The 24,026-nt window shown below is 41.5% G+C and overlaps 1 long non-coding RNA gene across 1 annotated transcript in view; it reads left to right on the forward strand.

The window, feature by feature from the left end:
• LOC308065072 overlaps positions 1 to 18,072 on the forward strand; it is a 33,834-nt gene extending 15,762 nt beyond the window's left edge. The window contains exon 2 of the long non-coding RNA XR_013928651.1: positions 16 to 18,072. This is a non-coding gene — a long non-coding RNA (uncharacterized lncRNA). The remainder of the gene's footprint in view (positions 1 to 15) is intronic.
• Positions 18,073 to 24,026: the final 5,954 nt, after the last annotated feature.

The raw sequence follows: 24,026 nt of genomic DNA on the forward strand, positions 1-24,026 counted from the left end.
AAATCACCTTGAGAGAACAAATCACCTTGAGAGAACAAATCACCTATGGATGACAAATTGCCCTCCTTAGTTCAGAAGTCCTTCTAAAAAGGGCTCAGTAGCCCTAAGGAGATACCCCTCTTTCAGTTATGGAGGGTGCCTAGACAGCTGTTTTAGGCCTGATGACTGTATTTTAGATGGCTAAAGTAATTTTAAAGGAGTCCAAGCCTGATTATTGAGCCTATATTCTGACTGAGCCTTTTCACCAAAATCCAATTCACATACTGGTTTCCTTTATGCAAACATCCAACAGAATGTAAGAAAAAACTATAATCTTATTACAAAATTAAATAGAGATTCGCCTTTCTTCTTTTTAGTGCTCTTTTGCACTGCTAAACTGGGAGATTGGGCTCCTGTGTTCTATGCTGGGTTTAGTGCTCTGTGTGGAGCAAACCAGCTCCACACATCAGACATCTAACATATGTTGTTTACATAACACTTTCAGCTGTGTTGCCACTCTCCCTGAACTCAACAGTTCCCAAAAATTTGGGATCTTGCAAATTGTTCTATCAGGATGAAGCATTTGGCAGTGGAGCATGGTATCTGTTATAGAAACCCTGCTCCCTGACAAGGAACACCAAGTCCTGTTTGCCGGGTGTCACACGACAGGAGATCACTGCTTCATTTGCATCTTCCTATCAGCACACAATCTAAAAACACTCTCTCTCCTGGGCTTTTCAGAGTTACAGGAGGTGTCTGTGCTCAGAGTTTTCCTCTGTGCCTTTCTCCCTGTCATTCCAGAGGCTCAGTGGTTCTTCTGTGCTGTGGGTACCAGCAGGGGTCCAGGATGTTCCTCTGACCTGGGCACTAACATGCACATAGACCATCACCTGAAGAGCATCACAATGTCCCAAAGGGTTTAACCACTCCTACTGTTTGAAGAGGAGGACAGCAGTTGTCCCTAAGCTCAAACTAAAGCTATCATTGGGTCATGCTATAGTCTGAGGCTGTGGTGGCAGGAACTTTTTTAGTGCATGCATGTGTGTGGTCATAGATTGGGCCAAGATGAATTGGGACCTCAGGATCACTGCAATGAATAAAACCATAACTAATAATATTAGCAGGACCTTTCTAATTTCCTCTTTATTAATTCTGATGTATATTCCCAAGAAAGATGTCAGAGTGATGTAAAATAGTTTGGGTCTTATTTAAATCATATTCTTTTGGACTCATGTTCTGTTACCTTCTGTATCTAGAATACTTAATGAGAAAACCATGTACGCTGCTATCTCCAGCTTCTTGTCACCATCACAGCATACTCACAGGGTTACTCATGTCATTGTTATAAAGTTATTAAAACCACATGGTACACAGAGGCAGCCTACTTCTATTTCTGGTACCTGCTCAGCTCTATGGGGAAAGCACCGTCCTTTCCTAAGTGGAGTCAGGCTCCCACAGAAACTATGCTGTTATCTTGGATTTGCCCTCTCCCAGCAGCAAGTCCCCAGTGGCCACTTGTGGGTGCCATAAAGGTGCATTTTCTGTCTTTGTAAGAGCCTGCTTCTGTAAAACAGGCCTTTCTTCTCGGGACTGGAGCTCTGAAAGCAAGACAAAAGCTGGTGTCCTGGATGGATGAAGTCCAAAGAGGTGGAGAGAACTCTGCTGCCCCTGCCTGAACCACTCACATCCAGCACACGCTCCTCTGAAAAGTCCATCTAGAAAAGGCTTTTACCCTGGCCAAAGCAAGAATGTTTCTTATCTGCAAAACCAGACTGAACTGCTAAAGCAACACTGTAAATAAGAGGAGAATGGGAAAAAAAGGGTAAAGATGCAAGATCCTCTCTACATTTCAAAACAAAACAGGACTCTTATTAACATTTAAATGAATAGACTATCTGGATTGTGAAATCCTTGTAGACGGTTGTACTCTGGACAGAAATGAATCTTGACCCTCATTACCCACAGCTGCCCTGCTTGTGACAGGGTGTTTGTGAAGCCAGAGAAGCAGATGCTCTTCAGACCAATGTCTCTTCTTTGTCTGCCTGCAGTCAGGAGAGACTAAACCTGGTGACCCAGGTGATTTTTGCTGGTTTTATTTTCCTTAATAAATAACATTAATATTAATATATTGGCAACAACAACACACAAAAAAAAAACCCCAAACAAACCTGGAGCAAGCCACTGGCACAGCAGTTAGCTGCACAGGTCAGCAACCTGCAGTGAGCAGTAATCTGCCTATTCTGTGTCTGAGGATTTAAGAAATACTCATCCCAGCCTGAATAGCCACCACATGCCTGCAGAGCTCCCACTGCCAAGAAGAGGGTTGTCACGTGCCTGGGGGCAGCCCTGCCAGCAGCAGCACAACTGAGGTCTCTGCTTAATGCCTGCATCCCAGCTCTGCTCCTCCTCACCACAGTGCATCAACACCCAGACCTGCACTCCAGCCTGTCTGCAGCCTGGTGTGTGCACCAGCTGGAAGTAGAGCTTGGGAAGGAGGGAGGAAGACATGGCTCCTCCTGACTTACCAGAAAAACTGCACCAAGCAAGAGAGGCAGCGGGGACCAGTAACTTCAGGGTAAAGAAGGCAACAAGGCAGTCTTGGGAGAGGTAGGGTGTGGGAGGTGAGCTACAACCGTGGTTTCCCAAAGCTCTTGAAACTCTGGAGAGCTTTCTACTCCCTGATATTTCAATCTCCTTCCTCCAGAAGTCCCATTATTCCTCTGGAAGCTCTAGAAACCATCTGTTCAAATTTCTAGCATGGGCTGCATTATACGGGCGATGAGCACAGAGATACCACAGTGGACTTCAAATCCTTGGACTGAGATCTCCAAGTCTTGAGCTGCCTCTTCATAGCACGAGCTGTTGACCCACAGAGACAGCTTCAGAGTCATTCTCTATTAAGGTAATGACGTGCAACATTCTTGTTGGTACCGTTCCCACACTTTCTTCTAATTCCCTGTCTAGGCCTATTGAATGGATGCGGCTGTACTTCTGTGGCATTGCCAGCTCTTAGGGTTATATCATTAATCTAGTACTGTAATCACAGCTGCAGCTGAGGACTCTCATAAGCGTCTTTCATGTTCATTGTTTCTTTTCTAGTAAGTTTTTAAGCTCTTGAGGAGAAGAGCTGAAAACATGAAATGAATACACATCAAACCATGAAGCACAGGGCAAAAAAACCCCTGCAAAAAGTCATGACTTCACAGCTCAGCATGTATGCTGAGGGCACAGCTGAGGCTGGCAATGCTAGAGGCCTTGGTTGCTGTGATGTCAAATACATGCCCAAAATTAAGAAAAATTTGTGTGTGCCGGTGACCGCAGGTGAACTGCAATTAGTCACAGGCAATGACAACGAAACTTCTACTGAAAGAGCAGCATCAGAACTCACAGGTCGGAAAAAAAAAATTAAAAAGAAGAAAAAAAAGGGGAAAAAAAGCAGCTGAGTGGTGATGAGAGAGAACATGCTTGCTCACCCAAACACAAGTCTGAGTCAAGCCGAACCTTGTTTCTGAAGAGGAGTTTCAGGTGTCTCTGCTAATCCTCCTGACCAGCATGAAGGCAGCCTTAGTCTGTATCTTTTAAGCATGCTTTGCTGAGCAGCTTGCCCATGAGGACTTACGTGGGGTCTCAGCTGCTATTAAAAAAAAACAAAAAAAAATCCCTTAGCTTGTGTGTTATAGCACTTTCAACTGACACAGGCCAGCTCAAACAGTACAAATGAGCCATTTGCATAATCACACTTCAGAGTGGAAGGAAATGAGCATCACTGCAAAGCCACCAGCTCAGACTCCTTCCCTAACCCTCCAGTGGGACCAGAGAGAGAAGCCACTAAGGAAGAGCTCAGCTCATTAACAATGGTGGTAGTAAGAGCCCCAGAAGTTTCGGTCTCAGTACATAAGCGAACACAGCACTGACATGGATGCAGCCACCTGAGTGTAATTTCAGTGCATCCTCAATCTCTTGAGCTGTATTGACTTAATGTAAAGATATATTACCTCAACTTTACAGTAAAGGCACAACTTCAGCATTTATCCTCTGCTTTTCCACGACATTTACTTATTTTACACAGTGTAAATTCGGAGACTGGAACATAATCTTAACTCAAAATCATTCACTGAGACACACCTATTGAACGCCAGTGGACAGAGCTTTTGTTCAAAATTCAAAGTCTCAAAATTTCCAGTAATTTTGTGGACAATTAGTGATCAAAACCTCCAATTTCATGAAAATTGATTTTAATTAAAAATAGGTATTCTTCCGAAACTTATCTACAAAGGCTTAGTGTCAGTGTGCCAGCAAACTCGTATCTGAACTCCCGGCATCATATGCTGTACCTTTGAAGCTGAATAATACTGGTCTTAGATCACCACCTGAATGATCTTTTAGACAAAAAAAAAAAATATATCAAAATATAAAGTTACACAAAATGACAAAAAATTCATTTTAAGGACTCACTATCCAATAGAAGACAATCTTCGACATTCACTCTCCTGTAAGAGGCAACAGCCAGAGGGTTTTATCCAACTTGAATCTGAAGGAATCATCTCTGCCTGGGTCTCATGGGATGCTTTCATGCAAGTTCTGATATTGCAAAGCCATTCAGTAGGTGATTATGTGATCAAGAAGTTGAAGAACTATAAATGGTGTGACTTTCACAGCCTACCAAAAACCTGAACTTTCTGTTCTGAAGGAAAGGAACAGAACTGAGAAGCAGTAACTGCTAGGCATACCCAGCTGTAGAGAGCAAACTTGGGGAATATAAAATAATACAGGCAACATATTGGAGTTTCAATAAGGACCAAATGGAGCAATAAAGGATAAGAAACAAACAACCCAGAATTGGATTACCAAGTACAGTCTTACTAGATTCATGCTCTATATCCTACTTTATATTAGATTTCACCAGAGGAGAGAGTTTAGTATGAGCTGGGGAAGGAGGGCTACATGTGTAGGTGTGTGTGTGTTGAGGGGTGGGAGATCTTAATGATAACACAAATGAGAGTTAATTACAAATGTTTCTCGAGTGACTGTTTCTTATTTTAGTCGCAGAAAAATCATTAACTGTAATAGTTTTCTTTAAAAAGTGTAGAGAAATATTTTTCCTTTCAGCTGTTTTGCAGGGAGCAGAAAACAGGCATAAGCTGTGATAACAGAATATAATTATCTACTATCTTCAGAGAATTTCAACATTGCTTTGAAGCTGCTGAGATACACTTGGACATACCCATTAGGACCTCTTTTGGTGAGACAGGTGGAACAATAAGCCTCCTTATTCCAAAGGCTGCCATACAAGACATTTGCATTTCCGAGTCAAGGAGGAATCGTTCTTCTCTTCTTTTATAGGCAGCAGAGATTTCTGTCTCCTCCTGCCTTTTACCAGCAGCCAGCTCAACTGGGGCAGAATAGTAAAACAAGAGCTGGTCATTGCCATCTTTTACAGCATGGTACTATCAAAGCAAGTGACATGATGCCAGGGCTGAGAACTCTCACCTTTTAGTCTACTGCTGGGAGAAGTTGTAAAGTCACAGCCCTGGTTAGTGAAGTCAAGCAATGAATATAATTTAAATGAAACATTTAAAGGGCTATGCTAAGGTCCCACTATTTCAGCCAGCCATATCCAAGGAGATTCTCAACTATCACATGCCACTTCTGCCCCAACCCTGGAAATCCGACAGCAGCATGAGGCCCTGATAGACAACTCTATTAATGGGGAATAAAAATGGTTAATAGAATTAATCTGTTATGCAGATGCTGATGACCACATGCGTCTCCATTTGTCCATGAAGTGAGAAAGCAAGCAACTTGCCTACCAAGGGAGACACCTTCTGAACATGCACCACCTAGTCCCCTTCCAAGAACCGGCAGTCAGCAAATTAAACTCCAAAGAGCCTTTTTGTTGTTGTTTGTTTTTAAAAAACTACTGCTCAACTCCACAAGTCCTGTCAGTTCTAAGCTACAGCCCTTTCCCTTCAAAGGCCCAGAGATGCAATCATGTATTATATCCAGGTTGGTTCATATTATTTTAGGGATTTTTCTAAGAAATATGTTCATTGACCTAAGCAACTAGTGCAACTAGGTTTCCCTTGTGTGCTCTGATAATGACTTTTACCTAGAAGCAGCTGGGAGCCGATAGATCTGATGTCCTTCTGGAGAAGCTTCTGTTCTTAGGAAGGCCAATCATCAAATAGGACTCATTTTTCACCTGAGACAAGAGAGATGTTGAGGTCTTATAGATCTGTATGGTGGTAAAGTTTTGCAAATAGCAGAGAACCAGCTTTCAGTGATTACCTCCCTTTTCAGAAAGAACTGGAAAAGACATCTTTGAGAAGACTATTTATTACAGTGGTAAAAAGAAAAGGGAGTAGGACACAACGAGACAATTAGTACTAGAAGTTCCCTTTGTTTCCTGAAATATAACAGCAGTTCAGATATATGTCTTCCATTTCTGTGGTACAAGACATCACAATTACAGGTGGAAGACTTATTTCAATGAAATATTTTGTTGTTGCTGAAAACCAGCAATTTCCATTAAATCAAAACATCTGTAGGCACACAGCAGTTTCAGACACCTACCAATGGAAGAGTAGGAACTTGCCAGATTTATTGTCAAATTTCCAACACAGGACCCCTGCAGACAAAATGCTTCTGAAGCAAGGCAAGATGTCTTCCAGGCTTCCTGAGATCCCAGACGAAGCAAGTAGTCCTTAGTGGGGAGATAGGAGTCCCAGGAGCTTTGGACTCCTGTCCTGCCCATCATAAGGCTGGCAGCCCAGAAACCTTGGCTGAACCAAACCCCAGAGTTGGATTTGAATGCTATGCTAAAATTATTTTCCCAAGTTTTCAGACCTGGTTTTTCATATTTTTCTTTCCACAAATATTTCAAAAAGTCTACTTAAATCCAGAAAAGATTGTTTTCCTCTCCCAAGTATCCCAAAGGATAGGAAAGTAATGGTTTCCTTTCAGCTCTAAACATAATGCAGTCTTTTGCTTTACTAATTTTCATAGAATGGTTTGGGTTGGAAGGGACTTTAAAGATCATCTGGTTCCAACCCCTTGCCATGTGCAGGGACACCTTCTGCTAGACCAGGTCGCCCAGAGCTCCACCCTACTTGACCTTGAACACTTCCAGGGTTGGGGCACCCACAACTTCTGTGAGCAACTTGTTCCGGTGCCTCACCACCCTCAATTTTGACTATTTCGTAAGTCATCCCTAAGGAGCTTGCTCTGGATGACTGTTGCCAGACCAGAATCCTGCATCATATTAGTAGTGCCCCTAAGATCTTCTTGATAGTGCTGGACAATAAAAGTCTAATGGCAAAGGGATAAAACATAAAGGCAATCTCTCCTTGTTTATGAGTGACTTCTGGGTTGCCTGAGTACTGGCATCCTACTCTTCAGAGAAGTCCAGCATAACAAAGGAGCTGTTTGGTAGTTTTTCCCCAAGGAAATTGCGTAAATATGAGAAAGGTAGAGGTAGAACAAATTGAATCACAACATTTAGGCCTTGAGCTGTAGGGCATGATCGGAAAGGGAAAGGAAACCTGATGTCCTGCTTCCTATCAGGTACTGCTGCCAGAAGAAGGAAGCAGGAAAAGAAACCATGCCAGGACTTTTCTGGCTTGCTTACTGCAAGGGGAAGAACAAAGTTACGTGAAGGGCCATGAAAGCCATTCATCTTCTTTACACTTTAGACTTGTCTGGCAGGACAAAAATGAGAATAAAGACAAGACCACACCATGAAACTGCCAAAGCAAAATCCTAAAGCAAGATGAACACAGCTATTTCAAGTTTTATTGTTAAATGGATCACACTTGCGAAGCTTTCAAGAACCCAGGCCAGACAGTATGCAATCTCAGATCAGGATTTCTGATGAATCTGAAGGCTAAGATAGGATTTTTCGTCAGACCCGTGTAGTACTGACTTGGTACTTGGTCATAGTTTCCCATCCACAACCAAAGGTTAGTATATTACCTAGATTTGCCTTAATTAAAAAAAAAAAAAAAAACAAACAACAAACCAAAACCACAACCAAACCACCTTATGAATACTTCTGAACACTGAAGCATGACATGAATGAGAGGAGGAAACAGGCTGTAGTCCCACATCCACCCACCCAGTTAGCCCTGCTCCTTGGGGCACTCGTGGTACCTACATGATCCTATTCGAGGCCCACAGTCATGCAGTCCGCTGTCTCAGGCTTTTGCTCTGCTATACTCAATATCTAAGAAGATGTAGCCAGACTAAAATCATTGCATGAATATCCTTTTTTATTACATTTTATTGTAATAAATATGTATTTATATGAATATATATTATATATGTACATATAAATACATATATGTAATATTAATCTCTACTTAGTCATGTGCACTTTCCAGTTTCATATTAGGCCCACAAAGAGCTGAGCTGCCCAAAAGATTTCATCAAAGGTAAAAGCAGGAGAGAATAAGTAGACAACTTTAAAATATAGTTATAGAATATATATGTCCTGCTACAATGTAATTAAAGCTTAAGAAGTTCATAAGCCCTTGTTAAGTTATTAGAAATTGCATTAGCATGACAATGGTGACTCACTTCTTCCCATGTCATCCAAGCATTATAAACTGTGGGTGGAGGTGAGATTTTATTAAAAATTTTTTTTACAAATAACTATTAGGACATAATTATTACCCAGAATAACTGTAAAGAGCCAAGGAGTTCTTATTATTCAATCGATTGAAGAGTCACAAGATGAAGGAATTAACAATGCTAAATGACCTCTTCTTCATTAATAGGAGAATCAAACTGTACAAGATATATTAACGAGACAGTGGAATCTGCTGAAAGGAATTTTATTGAATTCAAAACTTGTAAGAATCTAAGCACATTAAGTGGAAGAGCATTACAGTACTTCCAGAGGTCAGCTGAAGCACAGGTATACACACAGGAGCTGTTTATTTAAAGAGACATTTTTCATCAAATGAACATTGGTATTTTATCCTTGCACTGACATCACTAGTTAGCCCAGCTCAACAACCCCCTGGTTCAGCTAGGAAATTGTCATACCATTGCTCCTCAGTAGGCATCTATGGTAGGTTGACCTTGGCTGGACACCAGGTGCCCACCAAGCCTCTCTATCACACCCCTCCTGATCAGAACATCAGGGTAGAAAAGATGAAAACAACCTTGTGGATCAAGATAAAGGCAGTTTAATGAAGCAATAGCAACAGTCAAATGCTCAAAAGCAAGGGAAAACAAGAGATGTTATCCTCTACTTCCCATCAGCAGGTGATGTTTAGCTGCTTGCTGGGAAACAGGGCTTCAGTACATGTAGCAATCGCTTTGGAAGACAAACTCCAAATAACTAATGCCCCCACTTCCTTCTCCTTTCTCTTAGCTTTTATATCTGAGCATACATCATATGGTATGGAATATTCCATTGGTCACTTCAGGTCAGCTGTCCTGGCTGCGTCCCCTCCCAAGATCTTGCCCACCCCCAGCCAGCTGAGGCGGGAGGGGGGGAGGCTGGAGAGGCAGCCTGGATGCTGTGCGAGCGCTGCTCAGCAGCGGTCACCACACTGGTGTGCTGCCACCACCTTTCTAGCTACCAGTGCAAGCACAGTGCTATGAGCGCTGCTATGGGACTCAGCCAGACCCAATACAGCACCATGAAAACAGATGAACAGAGCCCACCGAACAGGCAGCCAAAAAGCAGCCACTAAAATTAGCACTTCTGTAACTGTTACCTGTAAGGAGCTAAAGCTTCCTTTTTTCCACCAACATTATTTTGAAAGAATAAAATGGAGACAGTAATCAGTAGATGGAATCCTGGCAGCAGCACCTACTAAATTCAAACCCTTGTTCTGGCCTCCTCCATATAATTGTTCCTTGCTCAAACTATCTGCTCCCATAAACATTTATGATTTCCATGATAGGAAAAAAATCTCCTAATAAGATCTAACAGAGCATAAACAACTTCCTGCTAACTCTTCTCATTGATCCTTCAACTCAGAGGTAAGATCAAGTGCTGGCATCCATTTATGCTGCAGAGCAGCAGCATCAGAAAAAAGGGAAACAGCCCTTCAGAGCTTGAGGAAAGGAAAGCCATATTTTAGGTTTCATTATGAGTAAAGCTAATGGAAGATCAGTTAAATATTTGTCCATCACATCCTATATGTTATTATATCTGATGCAATATTCTAGAGCAACACATTCAAAGTAATGTGGGTACTGATTCCTTTTTTAATCCTATCGTGTTTATCCACACACAAAACACCAAACATATTCCTCCTGCTAAGATAACTATGTTAGATGATAGAAAAGGAAGCTGTGCAAAAGACCACATGGTTTTATCTCTCCTTTCCTATCTGTATTGGACCTTATACAAAATGATCTCTTGTCTTTTCAGAAAGACAGTTGGTAGGCATGTATAGGTATACAGCAGAGAAAGCAAGGAGTATAATCACTATGTACAACACTGGTGTGTGTTATTTGGTGCCTAGCAGTGGGCATATAAAGGGGATTTGATGGGCAGGTTTACAGGCAAGGAAGCAGCAATCCAGGAAGCTTCTTCAAATGCACTATATAACATACATAATTGAAGTGAAGTTTTCAGAAGTTTTTGTTTCTGTACCCAGCTTAGTGCCAGAGTTTTTGGAAACCAGCTTCATAAACCAATCACAATGATTTTAATTAGAAGTGAAAGCAGCTTACAGTATGCAAACACACAGTAGGTAGAAAGTATACCTCCAAGCTGATTAGTACTTCTTCCTCAGAATTCTGCAAAGAAGAGTCAAAATCCTACTTTTATAAAAATAAAAAAGCCCAGGAGACAGACATAAAATGAAACTATTCATTCAGACATAACACAGAAGATTTTGGGGGGAAATAACCCATTATTTTGCAGCTCTGGAAGCTCCACATATACACACAAAGCACATTAAAATACTATTATTTCCAGCTAACCACACTTTCTGCCAGAAGTTGCCCCCTCTGCAGGAGTCTGTTGAGAGGGCCATGTGCCCTTGCTTAGTCACACCTGCTCCCAAACCCGCTTTTTGTTTTGTTTTGTTCCACACAGCTTGCACAGGAGCAGCTGAGGCAAGTGTAAGTCCTCCCAGTTCACAAGCACGGGAAGAGCAGCAAGGGACAGTATGTCTGCAGACAACAAGACCCATCTTACTGGTTCAGACTAGGTTTCCAGCTCAAGTACTTCCCTAAGCTGCTATAGGAAGATCTACCCATACATCTCTGAAAATCCTAATCTCTGTGCCACGTTCTGTCCTTAATCACACTCAGTGCCAACCCATAGATAGATTTATCAATATTTTTCATTGCTACTCTTCGCTGACATGTTCCTCCAATCCTAGGCTCTTCCTCTAGGAAAAAAGAAAACCTATGCAGAGGGGATCCCAGTAAGTCAAGTGGGTATCCAGCTTCACAGTACACCTGGAGGAAAAAAAGCCACCATGAAACCTGTTGGACTGTTCTCTCAACTCTGCCTGAGATTTATTGGGGGATAGATACTAAGGAAATCACAGTCAGTGCCTCAGTTTCCACTCCCGTGATTCAAGGATATTGCTACTGCACAACGCCATGAGGGTACGTGAGGTTTAGTTCAGTATTCATATGATACTCCAGGTTCTAAAACGGGAAGCTGTATATAAGTGCAACCTATTAGAGTATTACCAAAACTGAACTCAAACATCAAGGGAATGTTTTAGTGGAAAAGAAATGAAAATAATTTCCCTTTGTTCTCTAGATTCCAAGATATGAGTAACACTGTCAAATACCTCTAGAAAATAACATTCAGTGAAGAAATGAAGGCTCCCTTTTGTGAAGACTGTTTCATTATGAATTCATTTCATTCTGAGTCAGAAGATTCATAAGCCTTTCCTGGTTTTTGTTTGCGTGCTTTTAGAAATGTTTCCCTTGTTGTCATATTCCCCCTTGCCAACACAGTAAGAATAGAAGTCCTAATGCACTGTATTACGAACTACCAGCTTTATTAGGTTGCATAGACATTATCAGAGATTTAATCTGTTAAAGCCATTAGTATTTGCAAAGTATGGAGCAATTATCATTTTCTAGAGCTAAAGAACAAACAGAAAACAATGTTAAGATGTATAAATAAGACAAAGTAGAAACTGGAATACTTCAGGGCTTTCCAGGGTGATTTTATATTAATCAGGGTTCCTCTCTTCCATCCCTTTGTTATTCCCCTCTCTTTTTCCAGTCTCATGCAGTCTTTCTTCCCTCACTTCTCCTGTCCCAGAGATAAGATTCAATTACAGAGAATATAATGAGAAATTTTTTTATTGAGGCCAGACAACGAACAGGTCTCTCAGGACTGAGGGTACTGCCTTCTCTACCACAAAGGTATTGGGTGGGGAAAGAATGTTTGCTTTTTATTTAAACTGAGATAAACTTGGCATGGTTATCTTGCTGTAAGATGCAAAGGGCCACAGGTGCTTGCGGGCTTTACTAATAACAGCTAGGCAAGGTCAGCACTATTCTAGACCCTCATGACTTGACCTCAGGTAATTCACCTCGCAGTAAAACCAAAATGCCTTGGTGCATCCACTGCCTTTTCATTGTATAACAGCCGTGGTATGAGTTGTTCTATGTTAAAAACTGCTTTCTTATCACTGAAGACAAAGTAAATTGTTCTGCCTAGCAATAGCTTTAAGGAGCTTCTATCTAACCATGCTCTGTAAGCACAGGGTTTGCCTACAGCATCCCCTCAGTTGAAACCAGCATAAATACTTAGGTGGATTGGCACTCAAGCTTTCCCAAGGTGCATGTCTGATCATAGAAATTCTCTCTCTTTGGCTTTGCAGCCTTTTTCAGTATTAAAAAAAACTCCAACAACCAGGTCTCCACCAAGAAGCAGGACAGATGTGCTTCATTTTTAGTAACAGAAAAACCTCAACAGGTTCAGACAAGCACATGGGCTACTCATGGTCCATAAAGAGGGAGCTCCTTGGGTAATGGACTCTCTCAGAAATACTGGCCCTGCTGAAATAAATGTCAGGGCTCACATTAAATTCAACAGAGTGGCAATTTTACCCTCCCTAAATTGCCAAAAACTACAAAATTGCAGTGCATATCCTTGAGAATAGACAGTCCAGAGATTTCAAATACTTTTGTTTAGTCAAGCTATCAGCACCTCACAGAGAAGTTTGGCCACAGGGTGTAAATATTTTTGCTTTAGGTAAAAAGGAGCACACAATAAGAGGCATATAGTCATTAACTTCACTGTAAAAGAAAAATGTTTTAGTCTGAATGTAAACAGTGCTCAAGTAACTTACTTTGGTCATGGTCATCCTCCCCAGATTTTTAGGTGGTGCCTGTGCGGACAAATACATTTTCTTCATCTGCTTTCTTCTTCTTCTTCCTCCTTCTAGCAAACTTTTGGATAAATTTGAAGTGGGACTTGGCTTAGGCCAGTTTTAAGCAAACTGGACTTAAAAACTCACTACCATACAAGATCACTTTAGAAGTAATCTTTTGAAGATGTTGTTCACCAGTTACCTCCATTTTTTCAAGACAAAGGGTTAGCTCACTTACCTTACCACATGAAGTAGAAAAGAGGGTTTTTTTGGTCAAACCCTAGGAAGAAATACTGTTGTTATAGGCAACACTTAATAATGATAGCCTTAAATGCATCTTCTTTAAAAGCAAGCTGGGAAGCTACACCAGAAGGCAGGTTTGCTCCAGCTCAGAAGTCCTCCTCCCCTGTGGCATAGCCCTCAGGATGGCAGAGATTACTCTTTCTGTGATCTGATTTGATGTTGTTGGAAAAAAAATTTTTACTTTAGTTTAAGAAAGGTAGGGGAGTGGGCAGGAAATATATCCATGTCCTGCAATTTATATTTCACTGACATTTCCTCAGGTGAGGAAAACTTTTAACTACCAATGACCTTACTAGCAGCTGTTGACAGTTACTAATGGATGACAGCAGTAAGAAATAAAATAAATTTTAAAAATAATAAACAAGCCTTTATCATAAGGGCAACTTTTCATTTTAAATGCAGTGCCTTTTGGAATTACAGGTGACTTGGCCGGGTTTCAGGATTAATGATTACTCACTTGTCAGGTTCAGTATGTCTATATATCGTGCAGTTTACTGAGACGATGCAATCAAAGCTTCCCCCCTTGAGTTTGGAATGACCCTTTAAGGACTTAAGAGAAGTTTTAGAGAGAGAATTAAATTCACAGGTGTGCCTATAAAATTAAACTGCTGCTTTTTGATAGACCCATAACTTTTCTGAGACACTGAGTTTCTTCAGAAAGATTACAGCCTGACCCAAACAAAACAGTGACTGTAAAAATTGTGAAAGCTACTACAAAACAGATGAGTGCTCTTATCAAAAATTGCATAATATTTCAAGAAGCTTGCATTTAATTGTACACACAACCAGAATAATGTTACTAGAACATTATAGTCAGAAATGCACACACACACACCAAAACACAAGCTTTCTCCTCCTAGCTATCTAAACCCCAAAGCACCTGGTAGACTGTGGTCATAATCTGACTAGTTATGTTTTTCAGGTTAACTTTATTTTCTGAAATATTATTTAAAGAAAGGCAGAAATACCTACTCAGCTATTGGGGCCAAGCTGCCTGCCCGCAGGACTACAGTGATGTACTATGTGGCTGAAGGACCAGCCCTCAGGACAGAAAATCCTGTTGTCCTCCAGCCCTGGTGATCATTAAGCAATTACACAAGCTCGTGCAGCTTGAAGCTATCCATGTCTTCAACCAGCATGAACAGAGGGCTCAGGTGCCTGGTTTAGCTGGAGCCAAATGGGGATCTTTCACTGAGCAACCTTCAGGGATGGTTATTCTGGCTGATGGGCAGTTGGGAGCGCTTCTGATATCTTCTGCTGGCTTAAATGTGAGTTTCTTTTTACAGCACTATCTCCCCTGTGCTGTTAACCTAGCTGCCAACTCTGGGTGCACAGCAGGGCTGTGGGGGAGAATGACCGTGACAGCAGCACTAGCTGCCACCTGTGCCAGCTGCCTCCTCTCTCAGGAGATACCAGTGACACAGGAGTAATGGCTGAACAGAACACACATGCTTTACCAAGCTGTCCAAGTTTATAGTCTAATCCGCCAGAGTCAACTGAAACTGGTACCAGTGTATGTCACCCTTGGCCTGGGTGGTACGTGGTGGTACAGAACTAACTGTATGCTGAGTCTGCTCCTGAGTATAAGCCAACTTGTCCAAATATTAAAGGACTCCAGGTGCCAGAAAATCAAAAGCAAGGTTAAATAGCAACATGGGTGTAGTCAGAGAAAACTGAAATAACATGTGAATCAAATTCCTTCCTTTCTTAGCTCATGGTCCACTTATTGCAGAAACGACTGTACAAGGTTAAAACATCATTTCCACGCTCACCATCAGTTACTGTGCCCCTGCTGAAAGTCCAAACTGACCCAATAGAGGTGGCAAAATAGGCTATAGGGACAATTCGCCTGCCACCCCAGACAATGTTAGCTTCACTCAGCACAGAAAAGCAACAGAAGTACCCAGGGACCCAACACAGGATCATTGAGGGGCTTTCCTGGGCCATCCATCAGCCTCCATCAGCTCAGCTGCAGGCTTGACAGCCACCTGCTGAGGAACAGTAACAAATAGCCTAAGGATGGGAAGACCACAAGTGGGCCCAGCTGTTTCTATCATTAATAGCAGAGTTACTTTAGGTGAGAGACCTATTGCCACCTGCTGCCACCACTCCCTATACAGAAGGCAATGGGCTTATCTGTTACAGTTGAAGAGCTGAACCCAGATGAAGCTGCCTCCTGTGGGGGGAGCGGTGGTGGTGGGCAGGCAGTACCTACATACAGCATCTTTGCATTGGCATGAAGAAGTCTGTAAAATGGGTTTTGTCAGCTTATGAAGACTGATGAAAAAAACATTGTTGGCCAAAACTGCCAGGCTGTTACAAACAGGGCTGTGTCTGAAGCCAGCATGCAGACATGACTCCATCTTCTTCCTGTCACTACTGTGAGATTTCCTATGTGGTAGTTTTCGAAGAGGAAAAGCTGGGTAAATGCTATAGACTGAGGCAGACATTCATCCTTCAATAAGAAGCAAGCCTACAGAGAGCAAACCTACAAAAACCAAAGGTGACAGATGTTTTGACACAGCAGTGATGTGGACAGCTGCAAGGCTGTTCCAGGCTGGTCTGTCTCAGCTGTCATGCAAACTGGTGAATGTCTCCTCTCCTCTTCAAAGCAAAGCAAACCAGCCCATGCTGTGGTCCTCCAGCACAGCCCCCAGCCCCGGCACAGATCAGCTTTCCTCCAGGAGACCTCTGCTCATCCATCAGGCATCTGTCACCCACAGCCCCACCAGTGCTGTGTTTCCGGCAGGGCTCTGCCCAGCTGCCTCCTTCCACCAGAGGAAGGAAGGAGGTTCCCCAGACTCTCAGTACTCTGTGAGATTAACGGCCAGCATGGGGCAGATGTTGTGCTCTTTGGCTGGCTGGGCTATTGACCCTTTGCTGTGGTATTCACTCAGCTGCTTTTCCTCCCACCTTTGGAGATAGCAGTGTTGTCTGGGCTTTCCTGGACAAGGCTGGTGCCTGCTTAGAATAGATTGGGTCTGTCTTACACAGGTGGAGAGGTGTCCTTTTAGAAATCAAATGTGTAAGTGCAAGTTGTACCAGCAAGAAGTCAACCGTGCTGGTTATTAAGCTACTCTTCCTACTGCCAGGGGATGCTGTGCTGGGGCTGCTGCATTCTGCCACCACCAAGTAAGCATTAGTGCCGTTAGTTGCCCTCCTGTTCCAGCCAAGCAAAGTCTAGGCAAACTTTTTCCTCTCCAGTAATTTCAAAGCTTGTTCAGGCTTGTAGAGGTATTTCCCTGAAAGTACAGGCTTGGGGCTGCCACATCTTTCTCACGCAGACTTCTCACAAGGTGAATTGGGAAGGGTGTAATGGGTCTTTGGGCCATGGCATCAGCACCATAGTGAGGTTCCCAGTGTCCTCACATCTCTCTGTTGTACACAAAAACAGACACCACAGTGTCAACTGTGTGCTTTTTAAGCAGCAAGGACTGGTTAGGATTTTGTATCTGCTGGTTCATTTATAATAAAAAAATTAAATTCTGGAAAAAAACACATGATGCAGGAGCTTTGATCTGGGACTGAATCCAGCTCAGACTTTAGAGGACACAAGTTGTGAGGGATGTGTCATATTAGCAGCTTGCAGCTAATGGGCTGGCAGAGGCTGGAAGCTGCGCTGGCTCATTGCCCAGGGCCCGTGGAACTGCTCAGGTAACAGCCTCCAACGTCTCAGCCAGTGGACCTTGACAGTTTCTTCATCCAGAGGTAATTAGCTAAGGTTTTCACAGTGCACCAGCTTCATTCATAGATACGGTCATCCCCCCTCCTACCTCAGCTGTTTAATGTCTTCCTTGGATCACAAAAATCCCCCGCGCCAGTGCCAGAGGTTAATGCCTATTGCAAATTTCTAAAGGGTAGTAACGGCCTTTCTGTATCAGGCACAAACAAAGCAATAAGCACTGGAAGGAAACAGAGCAGGCAAGAGAAGACTGTCTGACTGTCCTTTGGGCAAAAGGACACCATAGAACCCATTCACAAGGAAAACATCATAAGAGTGGCATGCAAGAGCTTGTCCCACCAGCTTGTGTCGGAACCAAACCCAGCAGAAAGGCTGCAACATAGTTTAAGACATGCATTCATTACAGCCTGGCATTAACAGGCAAGGTGACTCCCCACCCAACTCAAGCTAGAAGGGGATAGTGAAAAAGTTAAAAATTATGAAAGAGGAAGGGGAAAATAGCAAGCAATTGCAGTAGATTCTGCTTGCATTGCCTTGGACAAAAAAAAAAAAAAAAAAAAAAAAAAAAAAAAAAAAAAGTAGCTCATGAAGCTAAGAAAAAAACCCAAAAAACCAAGTATTTAGCTTCATTATGAGACCCTTCTGCAGCAGACAAGAAAGCCATACCATCTGATGAAGCTGAGGTCAAATATGCAGCCAAGCCAGGCTGCATTACACAACATCTGACAGACAAAAAAAAAAAAACACACACACAAAAAAAAAAAAAAAAAACAAAAAAAAAACACAAAAAAAACCAAACCAACCAACCAAACAACAGCAGAGTAGAAGAGGAGGTACTGTAGCCTCTAGCTTTCTGGAGCCCTAACTCACACAGCCATTTATAGCTGAGCCAGCAGCTCTTTTTCCACAGTATCTAACACTGTCATCAAACACCTGGATCCCTCAAGAAACCATAGCACCTGTCATCACAGCCCTATGTAATTTCTAGAAAAACAGCACACTTCAGGCATAGAAAAGAGACAGTCTTAAGCATAAATCTTATTCTGAAGTAGGTTCCTGGTAATTAGATAGTTTCTATCTCTTAAAAGAAACCTAGGTGCCTAGATGAGACTGTTCAAATGAGGGAAAATTTACAAGTCACAGAACAGAGGTGGCTTGTAGGGTAGAAATGCATAACCTCTCTTTCCCTGCACAGTTTACCTGGTCTGGAAGGAACACCATATCTTTTCATTAGCTTAGCTTTCACTGCCTCCAGTGCAAGTATTTTGTACACCCTAAGCTGGTTACAATTCTTTTCAAGATACAGTCCTAAATGTTTCTTTCTAATTTCTTCATTAAAGTGCCTGGCATATGACAGCCATTCTTGGTATGCAGTGAAAAAGTAAGTTTCTAATTTTCCCATTTTTCTGTTCTTAAAGCTGTTTTAGTTTGCAGAGTTTGTCTGCATTTTCCATTCCAAGCTCAATGAAAACAAGCTGTTGCCTTGTACAGAGAATGGGGTTTGGTTGTTCCAGTAGGGAGAACCTGTAATTCACCTGTTAACAGGAGATGATTTGCTGCATTTATCTTCTTAGCTGCAAGAAGCTTTTGACAATAATATGGGAAGCTTTCAAAGTTTAACTAGGGTGAAAAAGGCAAGAAAAACCAGCATGGGTCACAAACTGCCTCACAAATTATTATGCCTACGGATTTAATGGTTCTACTCAAACAAATACAATATACCAGTAGAAAAACAAAATTCGTTTTTCCAAGGTGCTCAAAACTGATATGATCATCCAAAAATCCAGCAAGAATTACCCCTGTGTTCTCTTGGAGACTTTCTGGCTTGTGCTCTCTACTCTCTTTCCATTTCTTCCACAGCTTCTGGCTTGCCTGCAGAGGGAAACTGCAACACCTCTGCATCAAAAACATGATCGGCTTCTGCTCTCTCTTCTTAAGCTACAGGAGCTGGCTAGGCACCTAAGAAGCAAAAGTCACCCAAGAATCCCCTGTTTTGACTTGGCTGGGAGAAACAGTGTCCCCCTCCGAAGTCCAGACTTGCGTACAGACATCTTAAAACATCCAGAGGATAATAAGATCTTCAGAGCATGAATTTTTCTTAGGGATCATTTCTAAAAGGCAGAAAACTGCACATTACAAATAACAGAGGTTTGCTGGGTTTTTTATAAATCAGTTTCCTGTCACAGGTTTTCCTATTTTTGTTAGTATTTTTAAACTACCAGATGTGAAACTGGCAGATCCTAGTTTGCAGTTATTTTTTGGACCTAAGCTTTTTGCTGTCAGCAGACAGCTGATCTGCTCACATTGCCTTCATATATGTCACTGGCATGAATAAACCAAAACAAATGATTCCTTACTACAGGAATTGGTTTTCTTCCTAGCACCAGCAGCTTTCCTCTTCCTTGAGATTTTGGAGATGTCTTCTTGTGATTGGAAACCTGGTGCTGACTATGGATTGCATAAAACGTCATGCAGTCAAATCAATCAACAATGTTGTTATCTTTTAGTATTTCTTGTTTGTTTAAGCAGATAAATGAGAACAGACATGATTAAGTCAATACATCAGTACTTTGGTTAAACAAACAATTAAAAGATAATCTCTGGTATTTGGGATCCCCAAATAACATACTTGGAAAGAGATGTGAGTCTGTGGGGTCTGAATGTCTCAGGAGCTGCAAAGTACATGCCAAATCAATGGAATTTATGGATCCCCTTGTTTGGTGTCTGGGACAATAAACGAAGGAATGCAGAAATTGCTTAAAAAAAGATGGAGCCAGTTTCGCACACCCAATGTTATGAAAAATGTGAATAATGAAAATTAAATCTGTTTATTTGTCAGTTTTTAAAGAACGCACTCTACAAGAGTAAAAGAAAGCCAGGGAGGTAGTTTTGGAAGCTCTCAGCGTGCTGGGAGTGATGTGCTTTCAAATGCATTGAATGTTGTACATAAACTGATTGAGACCAGACATAGTCTGTGCTTTTGATGTGGTATTACTGATTTGTTTTTGTATACTGGGTTTAAATTGAATTCAGTGTTGATTTCCTCAATCTAAAAGTATAAGATAGCAGGCTGCCTACATAAGCAGCTTCTAGCAGTTATGAAGAAGAGTGGTTTTGTGCTAGCAAGAGAAAGACATTGACATACCTTGTTATCCATGTTGCGTTTTTTAAGGGTGAAAGCTTACTGGAAAATAATTTCAAGGCAGCTGCAACATTACTTCTATAAACTCTCACCTTATTTTTAAGAAATTGTTTCTTACATTCTTACATTGAAGACTTTTTTCTTTTAATAAAACTAAAATTGAAAACACTTCCTTAAGTGTTGTTTGAGGCACAAGTCTCAGAAAAATTCAGGTAGAGTTCAGCTTCCTGCTAATGAGCTGATATTGAGCTGACTGTGAACTGGCGATGTATCAACTGCTCATCACTAAATCATTTCCAAAATGAACATTAATGAACTTCACCTACTCCAGCAATGCAAGGTAGCTCATACTTCTGCTGATTTCCAATTCACTGCAAAGTAACTTGAATTCAGACTACACTGCTGACTTCATTGAATTGCTGCATAACGAGGTGCCATAAAAACAATGAGGTTTTGCATGCACATATTGAATGTTCTCATACATATTAATTTGGTCCCACAATATATTACAGCTACTCCAGTGAACTTCTGCATGGAATTGAACAGTCCTAATATCCTGCTTTAAACTACCAGCTCCTTGTTGGAAGAAAGTACTGCTCTTGAAAAATCATATAAAAATGTGTTTTCAGTGCTAAAGTTTTGTATTCTGTTAACTTTTTCCACTAAAGCAGTTGAAAAACAAAGAAAAAAATGTAATCCAAATGACCCTAATTTTGCCATTTGCTTTTTGTTTCTTAGAGGTATTTAAATGCAGGGTTAAAATACCAAAGCTTCATTACCCACATCTTTCTGGAGGAGTCTGACATGAGGTCACTCTTGCAGTGCTGGGAACTTTATTTGGAAAGAAACCTCTGTGTGAAAGTCTCACCTGTTTTCACTAAGGAGAGGTCTGTGAAGGTTAGCACAGCTTGCAGAATGGTTGTCCAGGAATGGTTATCCAAGTCTCATGTCCACATGTTGAAATTCAGCTTAGAAAAGAGTTACAAAATTTACTTGTCTCAAATGCACATTTTACAGTGAAAGATTCAGAGGTTAGTCTATTCAAAGAGAAAGTTAGGAAGATGTTTGATCATAACTGAATCCATGGAGATAAGAGGTACCTCAGTCTAGTACATTAAAATATTAATATGCATGCAGCAGCAGATCAGACTGTATGGCTGCAGAAAGAACCAGTTTGGTCTTCATTTCTTGCAAGTTGCTGCCCAGGATCAGTTTATCATCATAAACTATGTCTTTTCAGAAGACATTTAGCCATTCCTGAGCTGGTAGGCAGCATCCTCTGGGAAGGGGGTGGATGAGAGGCTGGGGCAACAGCTGCTTCAGTGTTCTTATCTAAGACTAATGTCAAATGCATGTGAACACCTTTGGATGATGAGATAAGAAACACCAGGGAGCTGAAATTAGAAATGTTCTAACACAACACAAAGTGCATGCTTTTGAGAGACAACTATTTGAACAGCTTCCTGTACGATACAGTAGATTTCTCATTATCTGATGTGTTTAAAACAAAACCGGATGTCTACTAAAGCCTATGCTCAAATAGAAGCTAAGGACTTTATGCAGGCATCAGTGGGCTGAATTACATTGCTTGCTTTATTTAGGAGGTCACCATAGGCCTTTCTGGCCTCTAAATCCAAGAACCTGGGAGGCTTTGACAGAACAGCCAGATGGAATTGATACTCAAACTATAACTTCCCTTCTTAGGACAAGGGAGAGATTCAAACCATTGCCTTGCTACAGCAGCATCTGGTCAGAAGAAGCATCAAGCTAAAATGTCTTCTATTTGCTGGTGACAAAGAATTTGTCATAGTCCTTTCTGAAAAGCATTTCAGACTTCAGAAGTCACTCCCTGCTTCTCCTCTCACATTTGATTAATATTAACTTGAACTACCTTTTCTCTCCTTCATGTTACAAGTACCTTTCTTTCCTCAGGCATCCAATGGGAAAGGAAAATAATAGGCCTGGGAACATGATACAGCTGAGATTTGTGCCTGCAATGGAAGGATTTTTCTCCGTATTCTAATTCAGAGAAAATTGCTGGGTTTGCTTTTGTTGCTGTAGTTGTTTTGAACTTTTATAGCATGTCAAATGACTCTTGAGCTTTATGGAAAGGCACTTTTAAAAGTTGGTTGGGTTTTTTTTTTAAGTATAAAAGAAGAATGTTTCCTTTTAAAAAAAGAGCAAACAAAATAAATGTGGCATAACAGAGATTTAAAAGGCACCCTATACTCTCTGAAGAAGCAACAGAGTCAACCAGATCAGTTCTAGAAAGAGCTCAATGTGTGTGCAGGCCCACAGACATACCACACACAGAATTTCCTTAATGACTGCAGATGATTAAGCACACTGTAACATTTAAATGCAAAAGCTGGTATACCTTTCAAATACCACCTCCACTTACTGTGTTTCCTAATTTTAGGACACATAACTATATTTAATAATAATAAAAAACAACAATGCCATTATCTAGGACCCATATACCTGAAGAAGTTTACAGATGTGTTTGCACTGCCCACCCACCCAGCTCAGCCATTTGTGGTAGCTGGCTACTCTCTCTGGGCTCCAAGTGAGCTCTTTATCATTCCTTTGAACTGGTTTTGGAATAAGCAGTGTCTCCAGTCCTTACAAAAGGATCCTAGAGGAATTTCGTGGTTCATTTGACCAGCTGACTTAATGTATATAAACAAAGGAAATACACATACCTCTCCTCAAAAGCCTATGGTCTATTTTTTCATGAAAGGCTGGCAAATTCACAGAGTATCCTCTGAGATTCTCCTAGCTGTCCAGTTTCAAAAACATGCCCTGTACCTCTGTTCTGAAAATTATACCTCTCTAAAAGGTTTTAATTTGAGCACCAACATTTTCTAGTCACATTTCACAACCTTGGATTAAAACCACTACAAAAAAAGCCACCTTGCCAGCTGAACCCAGGAGAGATCCTTTTATTTAACCCCCCTCCTGACGCAACAAATACACTTAAGTGGAAATCAGTACTCCATTTATAAAATGTTCCTCTGCAACCAAATTTTATTTTAATTTGCTTTTCACAGAACATTTTAGCACCAAGAGTCATGTCTGGTAATGACATGACTCAATCCAGGAAGCAGCGAGGCACTGCAACAGCCTTTTGGCATCTCTGTGCAGACCCTGCCTTGGAGCATTTTAGTATGGAGTGAAAACAGAGGTGGCAAACTCCTAGGTCACAGGAGAAACCCAAACATGCATTAACAGGATTCACCATGCACTGCTAAACTTGCCCAGCTGCAACATGTGTTGTTGTGGATGTCTGGGTGACAATCTTGGCACAGGTTGTAGCTGAAGAGGTGGGTACATGCAGCAGGCTGATCCTCAGAGGCCAACATGTCCAGGTGGTATCAACGTGATACAAGGCTGAAACAAAAGATAAAGATCTAAATGGGGACATACACAGTTGCACTCACATCTGCATTGTACAGTGGCATTCGAGACACCCAGTGCCCTAGCAGCAAAGGGAAGGAGGGCTAGAGGACTATCAGCTGCTTGCTTTCTTCCTCGCACATTCAGTATGGGTAGAAAAATACCATAACTTCTAGGGTTTGTGACCAAAGTAACTGCATTCTTGCATCAACAA

This window comes from Falco punctatus (genome assembly GCF_963210335.1).
Source record: "Falco punctatus genome assembly, chromosome: 5".
Lineage (NCBI taxonomy): Eukaryota > Metazoa > Chordata > Aves > Falconiformes > Falconidae > Falco > Falco punctatus.